The sequence below is a fragment of the Alexandromys fortis genome, unplaced genomic scaffold, assembly GCF_014885135.2.
Source record: "Alexandromys fortis isolate MF-2015 unplaced genomic scaffold, M_Fortis_MF-2015_v1.1 scaffold_597, whole genome shotgun sequence".
Lineage (NCBI taxonomy): Eukaryota > Metazoa > Chordata > Mammalia > Rodentia > Cricetidae > Alexandromys > Alexandromys fortis.
In genome coordinates this window covers 6,945-15,441 of record NW_026068547.1, presented here as the reverse complement: position 1 = coordinate 15,441, position 8,497 = coordinate 6,945, and the positions used below count along the sequence as shown (strand labels likewise).

The 8,497-nt window shown below is 41.0% G+C and overlaps 1 long non-coding RNA gene across 1 annotated transcript; it reads left to right on the top strand.

The window, feature by feature from the left end:
- Nucleotides 1-2,444: 2,444 nt before the first annotated feature.
- LOC126495853 (uncharacterized) lies at nt 2,445-6,876 on the top strand. Its single transcript, XR_007590250.1, has 3 exons — nt 2,445-2,590; nt 3,677-3,850; nt 6,465-6,876. It is a non-coding gene; the product is annotated as an uncharacterized lncRNA (long non-coding RNA).
- The last annotated feature ends 1,621 nt before the right edge of the window (nt 6,877-8,497 follow it).

Sequence of the window (8,497 nt, the reverse complement as noted above, 5' to 3'; positions counted from 1 at the left end):
CTCTGCTCTTCACCTATTTAGTCCACCATAAGACTAAAGAACCATCCAGCTTCCCTTCTTTAATTGGTGACCTCACACATTCCCCTATTAGATGAGATTGCTTTAGAGCTGACCTCTCAAACTAATATAACCATATAAACACATATGTGATCAATGGGATCTCACGAGTTTCTGCTTTTAGATCACAGGTCAGAGGGTAGAAAGAGGAAATTGGCTCTCAAGCCATCTGTCCAAATTTGGTTATCAAAATGCATTAGTTCTGTTTTTATTCACAGATATGTACAACTGAACACAACCTTGAGGAAACATCAATGCTTAGCCTGTTGGAAGATTGTTATAAGATTTGCCTTAGACTCTCAAAGATTTTACACAAGGTATGCATGTTTGCATTGGGAAAAATACCTGGATGCTAGTGCAGAGCCAGAACCTTTTCCCATTATCCAAGAGGTCTTGGGACCTTCCTGTTCTGATCATGAGTGAAGTGCATAGTACTATCCTACAAAATATGACTGGAACCCTCCTTCCTGTGAACAAAGATGTTTGGGATTTCCCATTTGCTGAAGGTCATCTCAAAACTTCCCATTTTGAGAAGAAATTCTCGGAACGCCAGTTACCAAGAGACCTCATATAGTCCTTGCTTATTGAAGTTGTCATGAGAACTACCCTGGGTCAGACTAGGTCTCTATTCTTCCCTCCATTAAAATGTGTACTTATACATTTCCCACCTGTACAAGGCAGAATAGGAAGCATTGTATTTCACTCTAGGAAACTCAGGTATTCTTTTATTCTGAAGATGACATTAGAGATGCTCATTTGGATGATACTGCATCCTGCCTTTTAGGATTCTATCACAAATCTTCAAGCATCCCCTTTTGTCTTCGAAGTACCTCCAAAATACACTATTCTAAACACATTTGACATTGGTGGCTTGGGAAATGTGTTGTTCCACTCTAGGTTGAGGGCCCAGTTCCTAAGCTATTTTCTTCAATCCAATCACTAGAAATCAGCTGGCTCCATCATTGCTGCCCATACATGGATTATAAAGACAAATTGAAAACAAAGACATCCTTTTTTCTAAGTCATTTGTGACGTTGCTAATCTCTCTAAGTCTGCTTAAGTCTTACACTCCTAAATACAACCAATTTCTCTCCATTGGACCAAAAATGCCCACTCTGTAACCAAGAGGGCCTGATATCTAACCTGCATGATCAAGGGGCCTAAACAGCATATTTTCCTGTCCAAGGCCACATGACTTTCCAATTCCAGTCAAAAAGGCTTTCAAAACATACTGTCTCTTACAAAGGATCCAATCATTCCCTTTTTGATGGAGGGCTCAGACCCTTCACTTCTACTTAAAAATTCTCACCTCTACTACATCATCTGAAAGTGACATCAGAACCACTCCTTTTGTTCCATGGCCCTCAAATTCCCACCATGAGGCCAAGAGGTGTGAAAATGTCTTTGTTTCATAGAGGGGGGTCATGCCTCTTGTTCTGTCAATCACTCAGATACTCCACTTCTATTAAAAATGACTTAGTCCTTACCATCTACCCAGGGGAAAATGAAACTTTCTGCCAAAGCACAAGTTGGCCTCAAATTCTTTTGACCAAGGAGGACTCTGGCCTACCAGTTCTTGCAAGGGGCCCAAAGATCTTGTTTTATTGACTATGCCTGCTATATTCCCTACTGTCCAGGATTACTACCAAATCTCTTCCTGCTATGCATAATCTATTACTCCTCTGAACAAAGGAGCCTTGGGCTTATCTTATCTGACCAATGACTTCTTAAACAGAGAATAACCTTCCAACCACCTTGAAAATATGCAATAATTACTGCCTAGCCTTCCACAATTCCCCACAAGGTATGGATATTCTAAATAGTGAAAAAAATTGGAAGCTCATCAGACAGAAACAGTTCTTCCTCTGCTCCACAAGGTACTTACATAAGCTCAATGAAAAATTGCCATTCCTATCTCACTAAACATAGGAATAGATTTTCCACCTCTGAAAAAATAGCTGTAGACCTTCACCTGTGCACAAAATATCTCTGAAATAACAGTTATGACCAAGGTGCATCAGATTTTTTTCTTATTCTTATGGAGTCTGCTATATTACTTCTTTGATGAAGGGCATAAGAGTCTTTCTATTTCTGTTCAACATGCCATGACCTTTCTCATATCTCACATAGGGAGAATTAAATATCCACTTCAATAAAGAGTGCCTAAGATATGCTTTGTGTGATCAAGGAAATTCCACATGTTTACCTTCTTTCAATGATTTTTCTCCTACAACTTCTTATTTGGGTGGCCTGGAGAGTACTGTTCTGACCAAAGAGATCTCAGAGCACTGTGGACTGAGGTTTCTGAACACAAGAGTAGAAAGATAAGGTGAACTCTAACTACTGTCTTCATTCTGGTCCCTTAGACAGAGAACACCTGTCCTACATGAAGACAAATATGTGAGTGGACAAAGACACTGAGCCAGAGACTACTGTTGTGCAGCCTTTTAGAAGACTTCTAAGACTGGTGACATGCCTAACATGGACATTCAGAAGATGTGTGTTCTAGATTGTGATTTCAAGTTTGGTGTTGGTGAGTGCCTGGGATTTTCTATAATTCTCAGGGTGTCATTCAACCTTCAGATTCTGCACAATAGGGCCACAGATATAGCACCAAGAGAGGCTGAGATTATTCTATCCAGTCCTCGGAGCTCCTGTCTCCTCCTTCTAAGTTAGAGGGTCTTGGATCTTTCACCTGATCCCAAAGTGATAGCAGGAATTCTTTTTCCACCCACTCAGAACTTGGATATACCCCAACTACCCAAAGAAGTCTGAGAGTATTCTCTCTCTCTTGCTAAAGTAACTTTTAGATTACCTTGTCTTCCAAGGATACATCTACTCTGTCTTCTGACTAAAGTGTTCTCATCCCTGCCTGCTCTAATAGAGACGTACTATCCACCAATATAGAAAGGGTTCTCAGATCTTCTGAATATGCCCCTGTGGGAGTGAACTTACTAGGTCCATGTAATTGTGTTTTGGAGTATTCCACTGAGACCAAAGGACGTGCAGTCTACTGACTCTGATTCACCAGTGGGCCTCAGATCTTCTCACACTATCCAAGTTGTCTTCATGCCCTTCTGCCCAAGGAGGGCTTCACATTGTCCTCTTCTGACTCAGGGTCCCCCACCTGTGGCGAACTCCCTGACCAGCAGGAAAGAACAGCCACCAGACAAGGATTCTTCCCAAATCACGCTTTTACTCGAGCCTCTTGGTTGAAGGGAGAGCAGGAAGTGAGGGGCCCCGAGTTCTGAGCTGCAACTGCTGCAACTGCTTAATATTGGAACTAGGGGTACGTGCAGGCTTCCTATTGGTCAAAGTGTCTTAGCAAACTGCTCCAAACTCCCTGATAGGTCCAGCACACTGAGGACACTGAGCATGCCTGAGATGGTGGTACTGGCTACTCCAGCCCGCAGGAGCTAGGCGCCATCTTGTAATGGCGGCCACACATACTGGCTCCCTGCACCCACCCAAATATGAGATCAAAGAATAATTTTTATACCTCACAGATGAGTTCTCCAGGACACCCAGCCTTAAAGTATCAGTACCCAAGTAGAGTCTAGAACTGATGTCTACTAACTTAAGGCAAAAACCAATATAATGTTTCATCAATAAAACCTAGATCTGAGCACCTGAGCATTATCTCAAGAAGGAGAGTGAGCTTAGAACTCTCATGCAGACTTTTGGATGAACACTCGAACTGCTGTTTCATCTACCACACATTCACTGCAATGGACAGATGTTCAAGTCTCCAATGAAGAGCAGGCAGTTCCTGGAATGTGTTCTACTGACTGAGGTGGGCTGGGACCTTGATCTCATGTCAAACAGTGAGGATATTGATTTCCAGCTTTATTCAGTCCAACATGCTAGTCTATCTCTACAATAGCCCTCAGGTTTTCATTCTTCTCATAAGAAATCCCTCTGACCCGTGGGGGGGGGGGGGCTTGTATTTTCTCTGGGGCTCTTGCTTCCACTTTCTTCCACATGCTCCTTGGCAAGCCTCTGACCTCTCATCTTTGGCCCATTGATTCTATTTGTACATTTCTAATTTATGTTCGGAGGCATTGAAAGTCTGAATATGAGGCCTTGGCTCCCACATAGAAAACTTCATCCACATAAAACCTGAGAGATATTGGAAAGAAATTCAATACAGAAAAGAATAGAATAAAGCATATCTTCTTGGTAGCAGCAATTTCTCAGATCTGCTCTGCTTGCTAGAGGCAAGTGCTCTCATTTAAGAGAGGCTTCCTGACTCAGCTTTAGCTGCAAAACCCTGCTGTTCTTTAAGAGGTCCAGCCATAAGACACTTAAATGGTGTTGATAAAAGCTGACCGTGTGCTTTTTGGCTTTCAAAGATAACAGGAAAAAGCTGCATCATTTTAAAATGCCTGCTTTCTGGGCCATCCTGCCAGTGCAAACTCTGACACTTTGAGGCAGGAGGTCTGGCTACAGAGAGAGCATTTGAGTGCTGTTTGTGGACACACTATTGCAGCTTGCTTGCAAGGACCTTGAAACACTATAGAGTTGTGGCAATAAATGTATCTCCAGCCATTACCTCTGCCATTATCCTGAAATTTCACAAAGCCAAGGAATGGACTGGATCCAGCTGTCAAAGCCATGTCTTTAGTCCTCTCCATATTGTTTAGCAAATTAAAGCCTCATGTGGTCAGAAAAAAAGAGATATACAGTAAAGAGAGAGTCAAAGATGAAGAAAACCTCTAAATGGTTTACAATGTGTTGAAAATATATGCAGAATAAAGGTTAAAGTCCTTAAAATAAAAAAAGAACCAGAGTAGTTGGGTGTGGTGGTACACACCTTTAATCCCAACACTTGGTAGACAGAGTCAGGCAGACCTCTGTGAGTTCAAGGTGTGGTGGCACATGCCTTTAATTTCAAAGCTTGGGAGGCAGAGGCAGAAAGACCTCTGCAGTTCAAGGTATGGTAGCACACACCTTTAATCCCAAAGTTTGGGAGGCAGAGGCAGATTGACCTCTTGTGATTCAAGGTGTGGTTGTACACACCTTTAATCCTAGAACATAGGAGGCAGAGGCAGGTGGATCTCTGTGAGTTCAAAGACAGCCTGGTCTACAGAGGGAGTTCCAGGATAGCCAAAGATATACAGAAAACCTGTCCCAAAAAGTAAAAGTAAAAATAAAAGAAATAGAGGTTAAAGTAAAGCCACATAAAAATGTAAAACACACAGAAAATCTGGATACTATATGTTAGCATGCTCTTTTTGAATTGTTTGAATGATGAGGAAGGAGCAACAAATGCTAAAAGGTATTTGTTTATAAATGCTGCTAAATCAATCAAGATAGGTATTTTGAAAATACCTTGATTTCAAAATTGAAGTCAAAGGTATGTTACTTTGGAGAAGAGATTTTGCTTTTGTTTTCAGAAGAAATGAGAGGCTGCGGATTCATTCTGAGTTAAGAAAAACCAGGTTTGATCAAGGAAGACCACCTGAGAAATCTCTGGTAGGAACAGATGGCCCAGAAGTCAGAGTTCCACATCCAGAACAGATTCAAGACTGCTGCCTGAGATGATCAAGACTCACAGGATACTCCAGTCAGGACTTGATCATAATTCAAAATTTCTTTAGGTCCCCATTAGATATCAGCACCCCCAATCAGCATGACGTAGCCTGGAATACTATGCCCATATTCCCAAAAAAAATGAACTATAGATATTTTCCTTTGTTTAAAAAAAAAAAGATGGGGAAGTCGTGTGAGACAATTCTGTATTCTGTCAATTATGTATTAAATAAACACTGATTGTCCAGTAGCCAGGCATGAAGTATAGGTGGGACAACCAGATAGGAAGTAAAGGTGGGGCAATGAGAACAGGAGAATTCTTGGAAGGAGGAAGCCCATTCCTCCCCAGTCCTGTCCAGACACCAAAGAAGGAAGATGTAAACTGCCTCACTGAAAAAGTTACCAAGCCATGTGGCTAACATAGATAAGAATAATGTGCTGATGTAAATTATAAGACTTAATATGAAGCTGACCTAATGGGTCAATCAGTTTATCATTAATATAGATTTCTGTGTAATTTCTTTGGGATAAGATGGCTGTGGGACCTGGTGGGAGGACAGAACCAGGCAGGACAGAAACTCCAATATGCAGGCTCTCATGTTACAGTTCCTGTTTACCAAGGTGTCTCACACATACTCTTTCCCTTTAATGGAGTATTCAAACCTCATATCTTGCCAAGAGAACTTCAGGTCTTCCTTTTCCTTTATGTAAGGTGTCTATACTATCATCCTTATCCAAAGGGCCTCTGGTTTCACCTTCTGATCAAGCAGGTGTCTAACATTCCCACTCTACCCAAAGACTCATCAAACATACCTGAAGTGGACAGAAGTATTGGGTACACTCCTTCTAATCAATATAATATTTCTCCCCTCAAGCCTGAGGCCTCAGAGCTGAAGAGTAGTAGCTAGGAGAAGCTGGAAAACAGTCATAAGTCTTGAGGGCATTCAGAACATCAGAAGTGTAGTGGTCCCATCCTTAGTGCCCTGAACTGAATGACTGAAAACCAATCTATGAGGCTGAAAAAGTGACAGACACCAGCCATGCTCATGCAATAATGTTCCGATTACTACATACCCTCCTGAAGATGCCACAGATAGTATGGTTACCTTGTTGTTGTTGTTTTGATTGTTGATCACTTCTTTCTGTTATTGTTTTCTTTTAAGTTTTGAAGGACATGTTGATAGTTTTTTTCTATATTAATTATCTACTGGCATTAAATTCCAGCAACCAATTGCTTAAATGCTTCACATGTTCTACTCTATTTGGAGATCACAAAGTATGTACATCTTCCACCTTTTTGTTTCAAAAACATACTTTTATATAATTCTATTTTACAAATGTAATCATTTTTAACAAATATAATATTCCCATGAATATATGTTTTTGTGCAAAATTATTTCCTGTGTGGTGTTAATTTTTCCACCTGATGCTAGGTTAATTTTATGCAATTTGGAAACATACTTTCTTACTGATGTGTCTTAAAATGACATACCTTAGCAAAATTATTCCTTACTGTTATCAGGGTCTAAACCCCAACAAAAACCATCTCTATGGACCAGCATGGAGGCACGGGAATAATTGAGACATAGATGACACTGCAATGTTGGAAGGGAGTCTCGGGGTTCATTCAAATCCTGAAGATCACCCATGCTTATTCTCAAAACATGTTTTTTCTCTCAAGGTAAACTGAGGGGGAAGTTAATTAGCCTTCTGCTTCTGGGGTAGCAGGACTAAAGTCACATCTGCAACTATGTTACTACCTTGGAATGAACACTTCTTCCCCGCCATCTCCATAATTACAAAGAAGGAGCAGCACAACATCAACATCTCTTGAGACCAGGAGACAGCCAGCCTAAAAGTGCTTTTAGAACCTCAGTTGCTATTGAGGCTTGAAAGCCTGGCTGCTGATACAGTGCAGAAATATGTGGCCTGTATAATATTGCCCCACATACTGTATAGTTAATATTCACTTAGAGGTGTATATATACCATGTTTATCTTTCTTGGTGTGGGTTGCTGCTGTAGGAAGTATTACAGCCAGTGGTTACCCACTAGCTGGGGCATGGCCTCCTATATTATATATGCCAATGTAGAACATCATCTGGCCTCTTTTCTGGCTGTGGGATTCGGTTTCTGATCTCCGTTCAAGCAGAGGATTCTGATTTGTGAGTCTACACCTAAATAAATAACTGTCTATTTCATAATTCTGAGCTAGTATGGGATTTCTTTTAAGTGTACTTCTTCACTTGGCACCCACATGGATTCAGACTCCAAACCTACCTACTGGACCGCCTAATGGCCTTGCATGTCCATGGCCCAGACAGTCCCCAACCCTGCCCACTTGGCTTGCTTTTACATAAGCATTTTTTTGTAGAACCCCTGCTACAGTGGAGTTTACTGCATGTGGCAATTTGGAAATTTCCCGAGCACACATATGACTATGCGTTCCCTGAAACAATTCTTTGCCACATGGCAACTTGTGCAGCTTCCAATTTCTGCTCCCTGCCTGTGAGTTCTGGTTTTCTTGCTCCAGGTACGGAATTGATTTAATTGCTTTTAATTTGTCAAGCAGAGCGTATTTATCAGTATTCAATGAATACCAAGGCTGAAAACTAAAGCAACTCAGAAAATAAAGCAGACCAGGAGCATTCCTGTCTCCACCGGTTGCATTGCTTCTGGTCGCAACTCTGTAACCATGACATGTGCTGGACAATAAAGATTACAGTTTACAAGATCACATAACAGGTAGTTAAAAAATCGATATTCGAGACTACATTAATGTTGAAACTTTCAATAAGTTTTTTGCTAACACTGTGTGAGAGTTATATCGTTATGGTGATACTTCGGTTTATTGGGTATTGGGACTCAGTTTTCTCATCCATATTCCATCATTAAGAAAGAATATAGCA